The sequence below is a fragment of the Panthera pardus genome, unplaced genomic scaffold (assembly GCF_024362965.1).
Source record: "Panthera pardus isolate Hobbes unplaced genomic scaffold, ASM2436296v1 HiC_scaffold_21, whole genome shotgun sequence".
NCBI lineage: Eukaryota > Metazoa > Chordata > Mammalia > Carnivora > Felidae > Panthera > Panthera pardus.
This window is the reverse complement of record NW_026526777.1, coordinates 32,851,108-32,873,468: the sequence shown is the minus strand read 5'-3', so window position 1 is coordinate 32,873,468 and position 22,361 is coordinate 32,851,108. Positions and strand designations below refer to the sequence as shown.

The following is a 22,361-nucleotide window of genomic DNA, read 5'->3' as shown; positions in this document are numbered from 1 at the left end:
GGCGAACCCGCTACCCTTCCCACCCCAGTTTCCCTGGGCAAAATCCCCACAGATCCATTACCGGGAACCCAGGGCTCCCCCGCTGGCTCCCAGCCGCTGAGCTCCACTCTCGGCGCGCTCGCTCCAGCGCCTACCCACTTCCGGGTTCAGCCCCCACCTCACCCTCCCTCCCTCCGCTCCTTCCCCTCCCAGAGCCTCGCCGCCTCCGCAGCCACGGAACACGTCAACCGCGCGCGCAGCCTCCAAGCCTCCCGGAGCGACCGGCGCGCGGCCCAGCACCGACCACTGCGCATGTGCGCGCTCCCGTCTTTGCGCAGGCTCCGTAAATTCTCCTTGCTCCCCGGAGGACCCTAGCTACGCCCCAAATCCGTTACTCCGGGTTTTCGCGGTGGTTTGGTGGCCTACTGTGATTGAACCAGTCGAAGCTTTGCGGGAAGCCTCGCTGGGGAGTAGGGGGTGTGGGGGGACACTGATGAGTTTAGTAGAAATTGGCAGAGGCACCATAGCACAAATCTTCGCTAATAGCTTTAATAGTGTGCGATCGCTCACGCAGCAACGGACAGAAGCTAGTCTTAGCAAACACACTAAAGAACAGACGTTGCGATTTCGTGGGTTTTTTTTTTTTTTTTTTCTGCTTTAAACAGCTAACGCTGTTGATCCTAAAATTATTATGCAACTTCTTAATGAACACAGAAAGCATTGAAAAATGTACATATAAGTGTACGGCTGTTAGGGCAGGCAACGAAGCCAAAATAGAAAAATACTTAACAACTTTTTGAAACCAGTACCTAAGATTTTGCATTTCTAACAGAGTGATGCTGATATTTGTGGTCGGAGGGCCACATTTTTAGTAGCAAAGTCCTAGATCATGTGATTTTACAGACGCAAGGAAAATAAGGCAGAGGCTGAGGCTAAGTGGGATAACCAGATTGGTGACCCCACTCTACCTATCACCCCACCACAGAGCATAGCTGGAACCTAGAAGGGCCACCGCTGTCAGTGGAAGAACTGAGGGAAGTGGAGGGGAGTTTCTCCTACGAAAAGACAGAAACTGTGAGGAAACCGACCGACTCAAATTGTCTTGTGATTTGAAAATAGTTAAAACTTTTAATGAAAATTCCTAGCAAAAACACACGTGAATTATGGATAAGGATTCCTATCACCTGGGTGACTCATCCCACAAAAACCAGTCATCTAAAATGAGTAAAAGAACTATAAAGAGTAAACTATAAAAGAGTAAAAGAACTATAAAAACAGTATCTGTAGGCTTTGGATGCACGAAGCCTGAAGATACGGGATTCCTCAAAAACAGAAAATAAAATAAATATATTAAAAATACTTTTTAAATGAAAGAATTGAAAGGAAAATGAAAAAACAAGAAATTATTAAAAATATCCAAGCAGATTAGTAATTTACAGATGAAAGTTATTATATTAGTACTTAGTACCCTGAATATAGATTGAAATGTATAGATATGAATTCTTTTATTAAAACAGAAGAAAGGTTAAAACAAGATAGAAAATGAATATATCCAAAGAAATGGAAAAAGAAAAGTGAAACGTAAGAGAAACAATAGAGCAAAAATCTGTATATTAGAATACTTAAAAAGTTGAGAAATTTCTGGCAAGAAAAAGAGAAAATGCAAATATAAACCCAAGAGTTTATTTTCTTAACAGTTTTCTAAATCCTGTTGAATGCATATGCTGTTACTGTTAACAGGGTGACATTCAGATGAGTTCTTTAGAATTTACCTTAAAAATTTCCAAAAACATTCCACCATTAATAATGTCTGTATACACAAAACAGTTTAGTTGTTCTAATGGAATTTGCTAGTCTTCCCTGCATGCTTAATTGAATGAGTGGTAAGTAAATCTGTCTGATGGACTGTCAAATCTTAGAAATGTAGAAAATATAACTGAATGCTATAGTGATTAAAAGGATGGATATAATCTTCTAACAAAATAATACAAACCTGCACTTTAAAAATTGACAAAACTGAAATGAGAAAGACAAATCTAGATTCACATAGTAACTTACAGTAACTGATTAGATCAGAAGATAGTTACTCAGAAGTATACCATTTCTTTAAAAATTGACATAAATGACCCACATGAAATAGTGCATCTAACAGCTACAGTATACATATGGAGCACTTATAAAAATTGATCAGGCTAAAAAAAATTGATCAGGTTAAAAAAGTTGATCAGATATTACACCATAAAGCAATATCAACGTATTTCAAAGAAATGTAACAAGACTATCAGTGAATAGCAACAATAATAATAATTTAAAATTTTCCATATGGTGGAAACTAATATAAATTCCAAGTAACCTATGGTTCAAAGAAGGAATCACAATGGAAATTACCACATAATTTGAACTGAATGGTATTAAAAATGCAGCATAGCAAAATTGTGAGATATATATATCTAAAGACATGTATTAAGGGTAGTTTATATCTTTAAGTTCACATGATACCAAAAAAAAAAAAAAAGCTAAAAATGAATGAGCATCTAAATTCTCAAGAAGTTAGAAGAGTAAATTGAAAATAAAGAAAAGCAAGAAAAAGGGTACGATAGGAATTAATGAAATAGAAAAGAAGCATATTTACAGATCAGCAAAACCAAATGTTGGCTCTTTCAGGGAAAAAACAACATTGATAAGCCTGTAGCAAAAATGACTAAGAAAAAATATAGACCTATATCAAAAAGAAGGAAGACATTACACATTCTACAATTATTAAAAGTTGATAGGACAATCTTATTCCAATAAATCCAATAATATAAAATGGACAAACTATTCAAAAACCAAAACTTAATTATTTTAACAGAAATGAAATTGATATGTCACCAGCAAGAATATAAACAACAAAGGAAGGAACAAATAACATGAGGTATAAAGAAAGGGATTATTACAGATTCTTCTAGTCACACTAAAAAGATAAGAAGAAGGTACTATAAGCAATTATAACAATAAATTTCAAAATTGACATAAAATAGACAAATTCCTAGGAAATCATAAATTATCACAATTGAATAAAAGGTTTAACAGTCTTATTCTTAGTAAATTCATTTAAAAAGTCTTCCTACAGATAAGAACCTAGATAGTGAATTCCATCATTTAAGGAAGAAAAATTACCAATTTTATACAATTCTTCCAAAAAAATGTATTTAAAAAGAGGAAGGGAATAATTTCTACCTTGTATTATGAGGCCAGCATGATCATAATATCAAAACCTGAGAATGACATTGCAGGAAATGATAATTACAGGTCAAATTCACTCAAAAACTTAGGTGCAAATATCTTAAAACCAAATCCAAGTGTTGTGTATGTGTGTTGTGTGTATATGTGTGTGTATTATGTGTGTTGTATGTATGTGTGTTGTGAGAGTGAGGGAGGGAGAAAGGGTTATAATGCAACCAAATTGGATTTAATACAGGAATGCAAGAATCGTTTAACTTTGGAAATGAACTAATGTAATTCTTATTAATAATAAAAGATAAAAACTATTGGCCATCTCAATAGCTGCGGAAATATATTTGATAAATTTAACACATAGTCATGACCTAAAAAAAATCTTGGGGTGCCTGGGTGGCTTAGTCAGTTAAGCATCTAACTCTTAATTTCAGCTAAGTCATGATCTCATGGTCCTGGGATTGAGCCCTGGGTTGTGGGCACAGAGCCTGCTTGGGATTCTCTCTTTCCCTCTCTCTCTGCCCCATTCCCCTAAAAAAATATGTGTAATACTAATACTAATACTAATACTAATACTAACAAAAAAATAAAAACTCTTAACCTGAAAATGAAAATATCTTCTTAGTAAGATAAAGGGAATCTACAAAAAAAACCAAAACACAAAAAACAAACAAAAAAACCCCAAACAAACAGCAAATACCGTACTTGACCAAAAACTGCTGAAGATTTCCACGGAGATTGAGAATGCATGAAGAACGCCATTTGTCATTACTTTAACTTGCTATGTTAACGGAGACCATTATCATGGATAAAAAATAAAAGGTATAAGGCTTGGAATGGAAGAATAAAATTATTGTTTGCTGAAGACATGATTAGACATTTACGGGAAAAAACTATGGATACACTGTTAGTTCATACAATAAGACTGTAGAACACAAAGTTAACATGCAAATCAAATACTACACCATTGTGATGGATGATTGTATCAGTCAACATGGTCAAATGTTGATCAACCCTCTAGATGTTGCTGTGCGGGTATTTTTTAGATGTGATTAACATTCCTATCTGTAGTCTTTAAGTAAAGTAAATATCCTCCATAATATGGATGAAACTGTCAAAGAAAAATTATTCCTCACATTTGTTAAAGAATGGTAAGGCTGACTGTATTCAGGGCGTCTACCACAAAGAGGTTTTGTGGTAGGGAGAGAGATTGTCCTCAATTCCAAATACAAGGAAAAGTGGGAATTTATAGCCCAGGAGCAGACTAGGGGAGGAGGCGTGTCAGTAGATGGGAAATTATTAAAAGGAAACATCAGGGTTAAGTGGGGGATTCTGGCTAACCTGACCTAATAGGATTCTTGCTAAAGGCAAGCCATCATGTTTAGTCATTGTCTAGGGTTTGATGAAGGATGTGGAACAAGATATTAGATAGTAAGGTTGGGAGATTCTGGCTAAACTGAGTTTGTGGGTTCTTGTTAAAATTGAACAAAGAGAAGACAGACACAGAAGCTCAAAAGTCAGGACCTAGTTGAGAAAGAGCTTAGAGGAGTCCGATTAAAGTTTGGTCAAAAAGGGAATCTTTGTTAGACCTCATGTAATCAGTTGAAGGCCTTAGGCACAGACCGGGCTTTCCTAAAGAAGCAATTCTCCCTAAGACTTCAACATAGAAATTCTGCCTGATTTTCCAGCCTACTGCCCTGAGGTATTTGGACTCAAGACTGGAACATCAACTATTACCTGACTTTCTAGTCTACAGGCCTGCCCTATGGATTTCAGACTTACCAGCCCCCGCAATCAAACATGTAAACCAATTTCTTAAAACATCTATATTTCTATCTATCCACCTTATTGGTTCTGTTTCTCTGGAGGACTCTGACTAATATACCAGCAATGAACAATAAGGGATTAAAAAATTAAAAATAATGCCTTTTAAATTTCCTCACTTATATAGCATCAACTGCCATCTCTCCAAGATGTCAGAAGTTTTTGCCAGAGGAAGTATCTGGTGGGGCAAGGGCCCATGAGGAAAGAGCAGAGACAGAAAGCCACAGAAGAAACGAAACCTACCCTCTCCAGAATCTCTTTCCAGTGTTTTCCTTTTGCTGATCTGTCATGGTCTTAAATCAACATCCTTTAGCAGACTGTTTTCACAAATTTTTTGAGAAAGTGAACGTGTTGTTCTTCATTTATTCATTGAATATCCATTGAACAACAAATATGTACCAAGAATGTAACATTTTAAATAAACTTAATCATAAAAAGAAGTTTTTCAACAGCATTAAAAATGTAAAATATCAAGGCACCTGGGTGGTTCAGTCAGTTAAGTGTATGACTCTTGATATAAGCTCAGGCCTTGCTCTCATGGTTCATGAGATTGAGCCCCATGTCAGGCTCTGCACTGACAGTGTGCAGCCTGCTTGGGATTCTCTGTCTCTCCCCCTCTCTCTCTGTCCTTCCCCTGCTTGCTCTCTCTCTTTTTCTCTCAAAATAAATAAATTAATTAAAAAAATATAAAATACCTGTGAACTAATCTAATGAGATGTTCAAGACGTTTATACACAATTCTCTACAACAGGGCTGACACACTTTCTTCTGTATAGGCCACATATTAAATATTTTAGGCTTCTGAGCTACAGATAGTCTCTATCCCATTTTATTCTCCATTTTCTTGACAACCCTTTAAAATGTAAAATTTAGGGGTGCCTAGGTGGCTCAGTTGGTTAAGCGTCCAATTTTTTATTTCACCTCAGGTCATGATCTCACAGTTCATGGGATCGAGCCCTGCATCAGGCTCTGCGCTGATAGCATGAAGCCTCCTTGTGATTCTCTCTCTTTCTCTCTCTGCCCCTCCCCTGCTTGCTCATGCTTTTTCTCTCTCAAAATAAATAAATAAACTTAATAAAATAAAATAAAATAAAATGTAAAATTTAATCTTATCCCCTGGATGTACAAAAACAAGCCATGGGCTGGTTTTAACCTATTGGCCATTGTTTTCTGATCCCTTCTCCTAAAACACACCTCAGAGAAGTTAAAGACCTAATAATTGAAGAAAGATGTCTTATCCATAGATTGGAAGAATCAATATTGTAAAGATATCAATTTTCCAAAAATTGATCTATAGATTTAAAGACATCATTAAACTGGTTTCCATTAATATTAAATGCTTTTTTTTCAAAAGATAAGAAAGTAAAAAGGCAATTCAAAGATTAGGGGAAGATATTTAAAAACATACACCTGGCTAAGACTTATATCCAAAATATAAAAATAACTTCTATAACCAATGAGAAGGAAAAATATACATAAAATGAGCAAGTGAGCAAAACATTTGGACACTTCATGAAAGAAAATATGCACATGAAAGATCTTTATTATCTTTATATTGCATCTCAAAGAAGATCTAATTAAAATCACAGTGAAATCCCACTATATATCCATTAGAATAACTAACCTTATAAAGACTATTGATACCAAGTGTTGGTTATGATATGGATCAATCAGAAATATCCTACCCTTCTGGAAAACTGTTGAGCAATTTCAAAAAATGTTAAACTTACACACACCATACAAGCTGACCATTCCATCTTTATCCAAGGGAAACAAAGCATTATATCCACAAAGTCTAATATACAAAATTTCATGGCAACTTTATAATAGTAAAAATGGGACTCATCCAACAATACATTTAAAAAAATCCTTTACCACTATCAAGTGGGATTTATTTGTGAGAAGCAAGGGTGGTTCAATATTCACAAATCAATCAATGTGATAGATTATATCAATGAGAAAAAGGATAAAACCCACATGATCATTTCAATAGATGCATAAAAAGCAATGGACATAGTATAACATCCATTCAAGATAAAACCCTAAACAAAGTAGGTTTCGAGGGAACATACCTCCACATAATAAAGGTCATATGTGAAAAACCCACAGGAACATCATACTCAATTGGGAAAAACTGAGAGATTTTTGCCAAAGATCAGAAACAAGACAAGGATGTCCATTCTCACCACTTTTATTTAACATAGTACTGGAACTCGTAACCACAACAATCAGACAAGAAAAAGAAATAAAGGATCGAAATTGGTAAGGAAGAAGTAAAACTTTCACTATTTGCAGACGACATGATACTGTATATGAAAAACCCTAAAGACTCCATGAAAAAACTGCTAGAATTGATAAAAGAATTTAGTAAGGTCACAGGAAACAAAATCAACATAGAGAAATCTGTTACATCTTTATACACAAAAAAATGAAGTAGAAGGAAGAGAAATTAAGTAAAGAATCTCATTTACAAATAGACCCCAAATAATGAAATATCTAGGAATAAACTTAACCAAAGAGGTGAAAGATCTGTACTCTGAAAACTATAAAACATTGGTGAAAGAAATTGAAGATGACACAAAGAAATGGAAAAACATTTCACACTCATGGATTGAAAGAACAAATATTGTTAAAATGGCCATACTACCAAAAACAATTTACATATTCAATGCAATCCCTATTAAAATACCAACAGCGCTTTTCACAAAATCAGAACAAATAATCCTAAAATTTGTATGGAACCAAAAAAGACCTTGAACAGCTAAAACAATCTTGAAAAAGAACAAAACTGGAGGATCAGGATCCCAGGTATCAAGACACAGTGCAAAGCTATAGTCATCAAAACAGTATGATACTGGCACACAAAAAAGACACCTAGATCAATAGAACAGAAGAGAGCACACAGAGATAAATCCTCACTTATATGGTCAGTAAATCTTTGACAAAGAAGGCGAGAATATGCAATGGAAAAAGTCTCTTCAACAAATGGTGCTGGAAAAATTGGACAGCTGAATGCAAAAGAATGAAACTGGACCACCTTCTTACATCATACACAAAATTAAACTCAAAATAGATTAAGGACGTAAATGTGAGACATGAAACCATAAAAATAATAGAAGAGAATATAGGCAGTCATTTCTCTGACACTGGCTGTAGCAACCTTTTTCTAGAAATGTCTCCTGAGGCAAGGGAAACAAAAGCAAAAATAAACTATTCAGACTGCATCAAAGTAAAAAGCTTCTGCACAGCAAAGGAAACAATGAACAAAATAAAAGACAGCCTACTGAATGGGAGAAGATATTTGCAAATGACATATCCAATAAAGGATTAATACCCAAAATATAGAAAGAACGTCTACAACTCAACACCAGGAAAACCAAATAAATCCAATTTTAAAAAATGAGCAGAGCATATGTACAGACATTTCTCCAAAGAAGCATCCAGAGGGCCAACAGACACATGAAAAAATACTCAATATCACTCATCATCAGGAAAACACAAATCAAAGCCACAATGAGATATCACCTCACCAGTCAGAATGGCTAAAATCAAAAACACAAGAAACAGCAAGTGTTGATGAGGATGTGGAGAAAAAGGAACCCTCATATGCTGTTGGTGGGAATGTAAACTGATTCAGCTACTGTGTAAAACAGTATGAATGTTTCTCAAAAAATTAAAAACAGAACTACCATATGATCTAGTAATTCTACTACTAGGTATTTACCCCAAGAAAGTGAAAACATTAATTCCACAAGATATATGCCCTCTAAGTTTAGTGCAGTATTATTTACAATTTCCAAATTATGGAAGCAGCCCAAATACACATCAATAGATGAATGGATAAAGAAGAATGGTGTGTATATACAATGGAATATTTCTCAACCATAAAAAGAATGAGATCTTGCTATTCACAACAACATGGGTAGATCTAGAAAGTATAATGCTAAGTGAAATAAGTCAGTCAGAGAAAGACTGATTTCACTCATATGTGGAATTTAAGAAACAAATGTACAAAGAAAAAAGAGACAAACAAATAAAAGAACCATCTTAAACTGATGGTTACCAGAAGCGAGGTGGGCGGGAAGTGGGGTGAAATACATGAAGGAGATTTAGAGTATACTTATGATGGGCACAGAGTAGTACATATAATTGTTGAATTACCTAAAACTAATATAACACTATATGTTAACTATAGTGGAATTAAAAATTAAAAAAAAAACCTGGAATTAACCCAAAGGTCCAACAACAGGTGACTTCATAAACAAATTGTAAATCAAAATATAGAATACTATTACTTGACAATAAAAAAGAACAAACTAATGATAAAGGCAATAATATAGATGAGTCTGAAAACAATTATACTGAATAAAAGACAAAATGAGTATATTCTAACTAATTCTTTTATCAAAATCCTAGAAAATGCACATTATAAAGACAGAAAGCCAATCGGTTTGTTGCTTGGTTACAGCAGGTGGGGGTCAGTTTATGATAGATTAAAATAGGACACGAAAGAAAACTTTTGTTCATTCTTTTGATTGTAGTGATGGTTTCACTGGTGGATACATATGTTATAACTAATCAAATTATACACTTTAAATGCAAGCAGGATATTGCATGATAGTTAATCCAAAATAAAGTCATTAAAAAAAATGTCACACAGACACATGAATAGAGACATACACATAAACAACAGGAAAACAGAAAGCCCAGGGATTCAATTCAAAGATGAGTTTAGTATGTAGAAAAATAAAATTCAAGTCTGTGAAAAAAGATAGACTGTTAAGTAAATTAGAATAGGTAAAGAGATGAGCATCAAAACTAAAAGTACGTTGCATATAAACCTCTCAGCAGATCAAGATAAATTCCAAACAGATAAAAATTTTCAACATAAAGATTGAAACCATAAAAATACCATAACAAAACACACATAAACTTCTATTAACAGTAAAATGGGGAAGGTCACTCTAACCATGAATCAGAATTCAGAAGCAATTCGGGGATAAAACTTTTAAATAAACTATGTAAACTTTAAAAAACTTGAATGGAGTTGTTCTAGTATTAATAATGGTGTATTAAGTAGCTCAAACCAATTCTCTCACCATGAACAGCTAGGACAAAACAGTTTTAACCAAAGCTTCTGTTTTGAATGCATGGGATAACTATCAAAGTTGTGTGTGAGGAACTGTGAGGTCACGATCTGCAGAAAAAGCTCAAAGAGATGATCCTGTCGTTTGTGGGAGCTTCTCCCTCAAAGCAGTTACTGACTGAAAAGTTGATATGCTGAGCAGAACTTGACAGACTCATGAAGCAAGGGATAAAAATTGAAATTTAAGGATCACTAAAAAAACAAGTGCCCTAGTAAACACCCCAGGTTTTCAACTGGGCCCCTAAAAGGCCCAACCTAGGAGTAAAACTGTACCAGAGATAGACTAAATCACAGGACTAAAGACCTTAATATTTTTAAATTCCTTATTTAAGAAAGGCAATCTGGAATTTCTTCTTCTCTCAGCTTAGCTGTTGGCCAGAAGCAAAACTAAATTCTATTTCAGTTGAGATGACATCATCCAGACTCTTAATTTGTCAATTTTTAATACACAATATCCAGCATCAAATCAAACACATACACACAAAAGGATGTTTCCAAAAAAGGGAGAGACAAAACAGACAAGTAGACAAAACAGTTCCACAAGAGATCAAGAAAATGGACTTATTGGAAAGACAACAACAACAAAGAAACTATGAGTAATATGTTCAAGAAATTGGTAGAGAATGTTGAAGATTTCAACAAAGAGAAGGAAATTAACTAGAAATTCTAAAACAGGAAAATACACGTGATGAAATTAAAAACAATGGATGGATTTAACCTGAGATAGAAAGAGCTAAAGAGAAACCACTGAACTAAAAGATAAATCAGAAGAAATCTCCAAAATAAAACACAGACACCAAGAATGAATAATACAGAAAAGAGAAAAGAACGTGAAACACATGAAAAGACTAATGTAAATCCGAATAGAACTGCAGAAGGAGAGGAAAATAAGAATGAAGAAGAGGCATTAAAAGATAATGGCTGAGAATTTCCCACTGATGGAAGAGATCAAGCTAGAGATTCAAGTAACACTTGGACTCATGCAGGATAAAAAAAAATCAAATTGGATGTGTCACACTAAAAATGCTGAAAATCAGAAATAAGAAAAAAAATCTTGAGAGCATCCAGAACAACCACGAAAAAAGATGTTGGCATTATAGGAACAAAATTAGACCAAGAGCTGACTTCTCAATGGAAACCTTAGAATCCAAAAGACATCTTCAGGGGCGCCTGGGTGGCGCAGTCGGTTAAGCGTCCGACTTCAGCCAGGTCACGATCTCGTGGTCCATGAGTTCGAGCCCCGCGTCAGGCTCTGGGCTGATGGCTCGGAGCCTGGAGCCTGTTTCCGATTCTGTGTCTCCCTCTCTCTCTGCCCCTCCCCCGTTCATGCTCTGTCTCTCTCTGTCCCAAAAATAAATAAAAAAACATTGAAAAAAAAAATAACAAAAGACATCTTCATAATATCTTAATGATGCTAAAATGAAATAACTGTCAAGTTAGAATTAGATATCCAGTGAACAAATCCTTCGTATAAGAAGTGAACCAAAAACTGGTTAGAGTACACCAATCTTGAATTTGTTAGCTGCACACTTATAGTTACAGAAATACCAAATGGAGACTTTTAGGCAAAGAAAACAATGATAACAGAGGAGACAATGTAATAAAAGAAAGAATAAAGAACAACATGAGTAAATGTAAATTAATATTGACTCTGAAAACAATAATGACAATAATAATAATTTGGGATTAACAAAATAATAACATAAAAGGCAAGATACATTGAATGAAATTAAGAGTTTCTCAAGTTCTGAGTTGTCCAGCATATATTAAAAGTTCTAATTTATATACAACTTTAATAACTCAAGGATGTTTGTTGTAATCTCTGGGGTAACTACTAAAATCAAAATTAAAAGAATATTTGATAAACAAGCTAATAGAGGAGGGAAATTGAACACTGAAAAAAGAATTCAGAAGAAGAAAAGAAAGGAGAGAAAAAGAAACAGAGCATGTGGAAAAATAGAGAAATATAGTAAGGTGATAGATTTCAAACCAAATGTTATAATTAATTATTTAACTGTGTAATGACCAAATCATCATATTTAAAAAGACAATGATTGACAGACTGAATTTAAAAAGACCAAACCTTGCTACATGATGATTACTAGAGACAAATTTAAATATAAATTTAAAGAAAAGTTAAAAATAAATATTTGGAAAATGAAAATTTTGTTATGTATGAAACTACTAACCAAGACAGACTAACATATTAAGTGTACATACATTAATATACTATATTAATATAAAATATTAATATCAGACAGAGTAAACTTTAACACAAGATGAGTTACTTGAGACAGGACATTTCATAATCATACAATTTACAATCCACAGAGAAGACATAGCAATTCCAAATATGTATGCCTGTATGAAATTATCTATATATTTTATATATTCATTCATTTTTATTTCTCTATCCTCATGTGTATATATAATTACTTCATATATACTGACATAAAAAGATAAGTATACTCTTATATAATATTTTATATATTAATTATTATATATAACATTATAAATGTATTAATGGCAAAAAGGAAACTTAAAAACCCCAAATATTTGGAAATGCATTAATACATGGGTAGCCCACAGGTGAAAAGGTCATAGATAAAAGAAAATAATCAAAATGAATATTAGAAAATATTTTGAACTGAATAATAATAAAAAATACATATCAAAACAAGTGAGATACAGCTAAAATCATATTTAGAGGGCAATTTTACCTTTTTTTTTTTTGCTATTTTCATTTTAAACGCATACACTAGAAATAAAAAAATGGAAAATTCTTGACTTATGCATTTATTTCAAGAAAGTACAAAAAGAAAACCCCCCCACAAATTTCAAAGAAATTATAAGATTGGAAACACCAAAGAACAGATATCAATGAAATGGAAAACAACCATTTAATAGAAAGGCTCAACAATATTAAAAGCTTGTGGGGTTTTTTGTGAACAACAAAATATCGTACAATTGCTAACCCCACAGGAAGATTGACTTTCTTACGTGCTATTTATTAAGCTATTGTCTACTGACTTCAAGTCCACCCTTCAATACTCTGCATTGTGATGCTGGGGCTGGAACTCAGCTTTGCAGGCTGGCTCCCTTTAGTCTCTACCAATAGAAAACAATAGATGAGATTTAGAGGATATAAGAAAAGCAGAGTTGGAAAGTGACATTCAAGCCCTCCAAAGGACACTCTCAAGAAAGTAAAAAGGCCACTCTCTAGAAGAGAAGAAAATATTTTATATGATAAATTTGATAAGGATCTAGTATACAGAATATATTTTATAAAACTTATGAATCAAAAATAAAACATAATTCAAGTTTAAAAATGAACATTGGATTTGAATAGACATTTCTATAAAGAAAATATATAAAGGCCAAGAAACATAAAAAGATGATCAACATCATAGTCTTTATGGAAATGCAAATCAAAACCACAATTAGGTACCTACCACTTCACCTCCACCAGGCTGGTCTTAATTAAAAAAGACTGATAACAACAAGCATTGGCACGGATGTGGAAAAGTTCGAACACTCAAACATTGCTGGTGGAAACATAAAATGGGGCACCTGCTTTGGAAAACATTCTCAAAGGTCAGTTCCTCAAAAAGTTAATCATGAAGTTACCAGGTGACTCAACAGTTCCACCCATAGGAGAACTGAAAACTCATGTTCACATAAAAACTTGTGCATGAATATTCATAGAAGCATTATTCATAATAGTCAAAAAGTGGTAAACACCCAATGTCCATCATCTGATGAATGGATAAACAAAATGTGGTATATTCATGCATTAAATATTCTGTTACAGAAAGGAATAACTCACACATGCTACAGCATGCCTAAACATTGAAAAATAATGCTAAGTGTAAGAAGTGAAACACAGACGACCACATATTCTATGATTCTGTTTCTATGAATTATATAGGGGAATTCACAAAGACAATGATTAGTTAGTTGTTAGGTGCTAGGGAGAGGGGCAAATGGGGAGTGACCGCTAATAGGTACAGGTTTCTTTTGGGGCTGATGAAACTCTTCTAAAACTAGATTGCAGTAATTGTTGTACAGCTGTACAAATATCCTGAGACCCATTGGACTGTATACTCTAAAAGGGTAAACTTTATGGTATATGAATTATATTTCAATAAAAATGATATACTCATGTTTGTAATTGTAATAGCGTGTAATAATTTTTATGTGTAAAAAAGAATAATTGTTATTTGTATGGTAAGGTCACGTGTGTAGAAAAAAAATTTACTGAATGAAGACTAGAAGGCCCTGCACCAAAATATTAACAGAAATTCTCTCTAGGTGGTAGGGTGATGTAAGATTTTCTTTCTTTTAATTAAAAAAATGTCAACTTTTCTATTGTAAACATGGACTTTTATAACAAAAAATAAATTTAAAAAATACCATAAAGAAAAAGTGTCAGATAAGGTCATAGTACTTGCAGGCTCATATAGACTATGGACTCCAAAGTCAGAGCTTTGTCACACATGCTGGGCAAGGAATAAGAAAGGTTTGTCACCTTATTATGAAAACATCATGACTATAAAAACTTCAAGTGGTCTTAGGGATTCCGCTGCTAACTAGAGGGAAAACATTTTCGTGTCCAACTTTATTGAGGTATAATTGACAATTAAATTGTAAGATTTACTGTACAACATGATGATTTGATCCACACATACATTGTGGAAGGATTCCAACCATTGAGTTAATAAACACATACATCACTTCATGTATTTACTTACTTTTATTTTTTTTGTAAGAATATTTAAGTTCTATCCTTTAAGGAAATGTCAGTTACATAGTACAGAGTTACCAACTATCGTCACCATGCTATATATTAGATTCTCAGACCATATTGATCTGTTAACTGAAAGTTTGTGCCTTTTACTAATCTCTCCCTATTTCCCCTGCTTCTGAGTCCCTGGCAACCACTTTACTACTCTCTGTTTCTATGACTTCAAGGGTTTTGTTTGCTTATTTGTTTGGTTTTCAGATTCCACATGTTAGTGATACCATGCAGTATTTGTCTTTTTCTGACTTACTTCATTTAGCATAATGTCCTCCATGGTTTTGCAAAGGACAGGACTTTCTTTTTTTAGGCTGAGTAATGTTCTATTATATATATATATATATATATATATATATATATATATATATATACACACACACACACACACATATATATGTATATATATAATGTATATATATCATATATACACATAATGTATATATAACATATACATTATGTATATATTTTATATATAATAGATATTATTTATATATAATATATTAATATTATATAAATGCATTATATATCATATATATCAATATATACATAACATATAAAATGTTCTTTATCCTTTCATGTGTCTACATTCATCAAGTTGTTTTCAAACATTTGCTATTGTGAATAATGCTGTAATAAACATGGGAGTGCATATATTTTTTTGAAACAATAGGTTTATTTCCTTTGGATATATTCCCAGAATTGGGATTGTTCAATCATATGATAGTTCTGTTGTGAATTTCTTGAGGAACCTCCATACTGTTTTCTATAGTAGCTATATTCATTTCCACCACCACTGCGCATATCCTCACCAGCATTTATCTCTTGTCTTTTGATAATAAACATCCTAGCAAGTATGAGGTAATATCTTATAAATTTGGTATGCATTTCCCTGAGGATGAGTGATTTTGAACACGTTTTCATGTACTCATTGGCTATTTGTATGTCTTCTTTGGAAAAATGTATATTTAGATCTTTTGTCCATTTTTAAATTGGGTTATTCGGAGGGTTTGTTTGTTTGTTTTTGCTATTGAGTTGTATTCGTTTCTTGAATATTTTGGATATGAACTCCTTTTTGGATATGTGGTTTGCAAATATTTTCTCCCTTTGAAGATTGCTTTTCATTTTTGCTGAATGTTTGCTGTGCAGAAGTTTTCTAGTTTGATGTAGTCCCACTTGTTAATTTTTATTTTTGTTGTCAAATGCAAAAAAGTCATTGCCATGACCAATGTTAAAGAGCTTACTCTCTGTTTTCTTCTAGAAGTTTTATGGTTTCAGGTCTTACATTCAAATCTTTAATCCAATTTGAGTTAGTTTTTTGTGTATAGTGGAATATCAGGGTCCAGTTTCATTCTTTTGCACGTGGTTGTCCAGTTTTCCCAAAATCATTATTGAAGAGACAATTTTTTCTGCATTGTATATACTTAGCTTTTTTGTAAAAAATTAACTGACCATATATGCATGGGTTTATTTCTGGGTTTTCTATTCTGTTCCATTTAGCATTGTGTCTGTTTTTATGCCAATTCTATACTATTTTGATTGCTATAGTTTTGTAACATAGCTTGAAATCAGTAAGTTTGATGCTTCCAGCTTCGTTTTTTTTCTCAAGATTGCTTTGGTTACTTGGGGTTCTGGTGGCTCCATGCAAATTTTAGGACTTTTTAAAAAAAATTTCTATGGAGAATGCTATTATACTGCTGATACGATCTATCGCTTTGCATAGCATGAATATTTTAACAATATTAATTTTTCCAGCCCATGAACACAGAATATATTTCCATTTATTTGTATACTCTTTAATTTCTTTCATCAAAGTCTTATAATCTTCAATGCACAGATATTTCCCCTACTTGGTTAAATTTATGTTTAAGTATTTTATTCTTTTGATGCTATTATAAATCAAATTGTTTTAATAATTTATTTCTTTTGATAGTTTGTTGTTGGTGCATAGAAGTGCAACTGATTTTTGTATGTTGATTTTGTATCCTATAATTTACTGACTTAGTTTAGTAGGTTCTAAAAGTTTTTTGGTGGAGGCTTTAAGATTTTCTGTATTTAATGACATGACATTTGCAAATAAAGACAATTTTACTTGTTTCTTTCTGATTTGGATGCATTTCATTTCTTTTACTTGCCTCATTACTCTAAATCCTCCCGTACTAAAAGTGGTGAGAATGGAACATTCTTGTCTTGTTCCTGGTCTTAGACAAAAAGCTTTGGCTTTTCACATTAACTATGTTAGCTGTGGGTTTGTCATGTTAGATGTGGTCTTTCCTTATTATGTTGAGGTACATTCCCTATATACCCAGTTTGTTGAGAGTTTTATTCACGAAAGGATATCAAATTTTTTCAAGTGCCTTTCTTCATTTATTGAAGTAGTCATATGATTTTTAACCTTCATTTTGTTAATGTGATATTTCACATTTACTGATTTGCAGATGTTCTACTACCCTTATATTCCTGGAATACACCCCACTGGATCATGGTGTATGGCCCACTTAATGCACTGTTGAATTTAGTTTTCCAATATGTTGTTGAGAATTTTTGCATCTGAGTTGATCAGGGAAACATTAGACTTAAACTATATATTAAATCAGATGAGCCTAACAGATAAATACAGAACAGTCTGTCCAACAGCAGAATACACGTTCTTCTCTAGTACACATGGAACATTCTCCAGGATAGATTCAACAAAACAAGTCTCAATAAATTTAAGAAGACCGAACTCGTATCAAGCATCTTTTCCAATTACCACAGTATGAAACTAGAAATCAATTACAAGGAAAAAATCGAAAAAAATAAAAATAAAACCCACAAACACATGGAGGCTAAACATGTTGCTAAATGACCAATAAGTCAACAAAGAAATTAAAGAGAAATTTTAAAAATACCCGAGACAAATGAAAATGAGAATGCAATATTCCAAAATCTATGGGATGTAGCAAAAGCAGTTGTTTGAGAAGAATTTATAGCAATGTCGGCCTACTTCATAAAACAAACAAACAATTCTCAAATAAACAATGTAACTTTACATCTAAAGGAACAAGAAAAAGAGCTACAGAGCCCAAATATAGTAGAAGGAAGGGAATATGAAACATCAGAGTGGAAATAAATGAACTGGAGCCTTAAAAAACACATACACAGGAGCGCCAGGGTGGCTAAGTGGGTTGAGCATCCGACTTTGGCTCAGGTCATGATCTTGCAGTTCGTGGGTTCAAGCCCTGCATTGGGCTCTGTGCTGACAGCTCAGAGCCTGGAGCCTGCTTCGGATTCTGTGTCTCCCTCTCTCTTTGCCCCTTCCCTGCTTGCACTGGTCTCTCAAAAATGAACACTAAAAAAATAAAAATTAAAAAAAAAAACAAAACAACCACACATATACAAAAAAACAAAGATCAATGGAACTTCAAAGAGCCAGTACTTTGAAAAGAGAAACAAAATTGAGAAATCTTTGGCAAGACACATCAAGTGAAAAAGGAGAGAGGGCCCAAATAAAATCAGAAATGACAAGCAATACCACAGAAATACAAAGTACTGTAAGAGGCTACTACAGATAATTATGTGTCAACAAATGGCACAATCTAGAAAAAACGGATAAATTCCTAGAAACATACACTCTTCCAAGACTGAGAAAGGAAGAAGTAGAAAATCTGAACAGTTTTGTTACTAGTAATTAAATTGATTACTAGTAATGAAATTGAATCAGCAATCAAAAAATTACCCATAAACAAAAGCCCAGGACCAAATGGCTTCACAAATAAAATATACCAAATAGTTAAATAAGAATTAATACTTATTCTTCTCAAGCTATTAAAAAATTGAAGAGGAAGGAATATTTTCAAACTCATTTCTTTGTAGCTGGCATTACCCTGATACCAAAACCAGATAAAGACACCACAAAAAAGAAAATACAGGCCAATATCCTTGATGAATATAGATGATGCAAAAATCCTCAACAAAATATTGGCAAACCTAATTTAACAGCACATTAAAAGGATCATATATCACAATCAAGTGATATTTATTCTAGGTATGCAAGTTTGGTTCAATATCCACAAATCAATGTGATATATCACACTAGCAAAAAGGATAAAAATCAAAAGATCACCTCAGTAGATGAAGAAAAAGCACTCAATAAAATTCAACATCCATTTATGTTAAAAACTCTCAAAAAGTGGGAGTAGAGGAAAGTATGTTAACATAATAAAGGTTATATAGAACAAACCCCTAACTAATATCATACTCAACAGTAAAAAGCCTAAAGCTTTTTCTCTATGATCAGGAAAAAGACATGAATGCTCACTCTCACCACTTTTGTTCAACACAGTATTGGAAGTTCTAGCCATCGCAATAAGACCAAAATTGTACATATATACATACATACATACATACATACATACATTAAAGCCATCCAAATTGGAAAAAAAGAAGTAAAATTCTTCCCATTTCCAGGTGACACAATATTATACGTAGAAAACCCTAATGATTCCACCAAAAAACTATTGGAACTAATAAATAAATTCAGTAAGGTTGTCAGATACAAAATTAATATACAAACATCTGTTGCATTTCTATACAGTAATAATAAACAATCAAAAAGAGCACTGAAGGAAGCAATCCCATTTACAGTTGCATGAAAAAGAATAAAATACCTAGAAATATATTTAACCAACAAAGTGAAAGACCTAGACATTGAAAACTACAGACATTGGTGAAAGAAATTGGTGTTGACACCAATAAATAGAAAGATATACTGTGCTCATGGACTCAAAGAATTAATAGTGTTTAAAGTTGCATAATCACCAAAAATATTTACAAATTCTATGCAATTCCTATAAAAAATACCAATGGCATTTTTCACAGAACTAGAACAAATAATCCTAACATTTGTATGGAACCACAAAGACACAGAATAGCCAAAGAAATCATGAGAAAGAAGAACATAGCTGGAGGTATCACACTCCCTGATTTCAAATTATACTACAAAGCTATAGTAATCAAAACATTATGGGTGTGGTACGAAAACAGACACAGAAAATAATAGAACAGTATAGGAAGTCCAGAAATAAACCCACATCTTTATGGTCAATCTTTGACAAAGGATACAAGAATATACAATGGGGGAAAAGACAGTCTCCCTGATAAATGGTACTGGAAACCTGGATATTTACATGCAAAAGAATAAAACAGGACTATTATTTTACCCCATATACAAAAATAAAGTGGAAATGGATTAAAGACTTAAATGTAAGACTGGAAAACATAAAACTCCTAGAAGAAAACATAAGCAATAAGCCCTTTGGTATCAATCATAGCAATATTTTTTTGAATCTGCTCCTCAGGCAATGACAACCAAAGCAAAAATAAATAAATGGAACTACATCATACCAAAAAGCTTTTGCACAGCAAAGGAAATCATCAATAAGACAAAAAGTCAACCTACTTAATGGAGAAGATATTTGCAAATGATATAACCAATAGGGGTTAAATATCTAAAATATGTAAAGAATTCAGACAAGTCAATATTAAAAAGCCTATTAAAAAATAATCAGAGGTCTTTTTTTTTTCTGTGCTTTATTCTAAACTCCAAGCTTCTGCACGTTGGTGTGACTGCCCTTCTCAGACAAACCTACACCAGCCTCAGCACAGTGAGACCCTACTCCAGACAACCAGCATGGATCTGGGTCCCTAGAGTTTGGCAGCCTGTCTAGGATAGAACACAGGTGCACTATGCTTCTGTGTGGGCAGATGGCCTGGACACAGGATGAAGTCAGGGATCTGAGGGATACCTGGGACACAACAGAGGAGATTATTAGCTCTTCTGTGAGGGCTTCCCAAATAGCAGCAGGTGCAAACTCCCCTCTCTAAGGACAAGGGAGAGGGCTGGCACCAGTTTTCTCTCCCATTCATCAGCATCGACTGACTTCAGTGAGCAGCAGAGCACGAATAGCAGAGGCCTGGGCCACTGACACCAAGTCCGGCCACTTGTACTCTATGGGTGCTTCTTTATTAGGGCAAATGTACCTGAGAACCAGAGCAGCAGACCCCTCTTTCAGAAGACCAGCACAAACCCCTCACATACACCAAGTCCACTGACCATAGAATGCTGCAAAACTTCAACTCTTAGTGGAAATACCATCAGGCCTCTTTTAACAAGCAAACCAGGGCACACCTAGTTAAAATTGTAACAATCTGGATAAAGTCCAAACACTTCCCACTGCAGGAGAAACTCTGCAGAGGACTGACCTAAGGGAAAGAGCAGCCAAGACACAACATTAAAGTACACACAGCATACACCAGAAACATTTCTGGAAGCACCAGGCCCTGGACAATATATGACCTCTTCATAATAAAGCCATTACTTTCAGGAGCAGAAAATATAACAGGCTTTCCTAACACAGAGAAGACAGAGACCTAGACAAAATTCCAAGTTGGAGGAATTTATCCCAAAAAAAGAACAAGAAAAGGTCATGGCCAGGGATCTAATTGAAAAAAATATAAGTACTACGCCTGATCCTGAATTTAAAACAACAATCATAAGGATACTAGCTGGGCTTGAGAAAAGCACAGAAGACATCAGGGAATCCCTTACTATAGAGATAAAAGACAAAAAAACTAGTCAGGCCAAAATAAAAAGTGCTATAACTGAGATGCAAAATCCACTGGAGGTAATGACCACAAGGATAGAAGAAACAGAGCAACAAATAAGTACTATAGAAGATAAAAGTATGGCAAATAGTGAAGCTGAATAGAAGAGGGGAAAAATGTTGAAGCATAATGTAGACTTAAGGAACTCAGTGATTCCATAAAGGCCATATATGAAAGATGCACAGTTAATATCATCTTCAATGGGGAAAAAAAAGAGATATTCCTCTATGGTCAGGAACAAGACAAGGATGTTTACTCTTACTATCATTATTTAACATAGAACTTGAAGTCTTGCCCTCAGCAATTAGAAACAAAAAGAAATAGGCAAAGAGGAAGTCAAGCTTTTACAATTTACAGACAACAAGATACTCTATGTAGAAAACCCAAAAGACTTCACCAAAAAATTGCTAGAACTGATACACAAATTCAGTTAAGTACAAGATAAAAAATCAATGTACATAAATCTGTTGCATTTCTATACATCAGTAATGAAGAAGCAGAAAGAGAAATCAAGGAATTGATACCATTTATAAAGGCACTAAAACCCATAAGATACCTAGGAATAAACCTAACCAAAGGGTTAAAATATTTGTACTCTGACAACTATAAAATACTTATGAAAGAAATTAAAGATGACACAAAGAAGTTGAAAAACATTCCATATTAATGGATTGGAAGAATATTGTTAAAATGTCTATACTACCCAAAAATATTTACACATTTAATGCAATCTTCATGAAATACCACCAGCATTTT

The 22,361-nt window shown here is 33.8% G+C and overlaps 1 protein-coding gene across 1 annotated transcript in view; it reads right to left on the bottom strand.

Moving 5' to 3' along the window:
- Window positions 1-172, bottom strand: part of ZBTB41 (zinc finger and BTB domain containing 41) — a 47,225-nt gene extending 47,053 nt beyond the window's left edge. Inside the window, exon 1 of the mRNA XM_019430492.2 lies at window positions 62-172. The gene's annotated coding sequence lies outside the window, so the exon portion shown is untranslated. The remainder of the gene's footprint in view (window positions 1-61) is intronic.
- Between the last annotated feature and the right edge of the window lie 22,189 nt (window positions 173-22,361).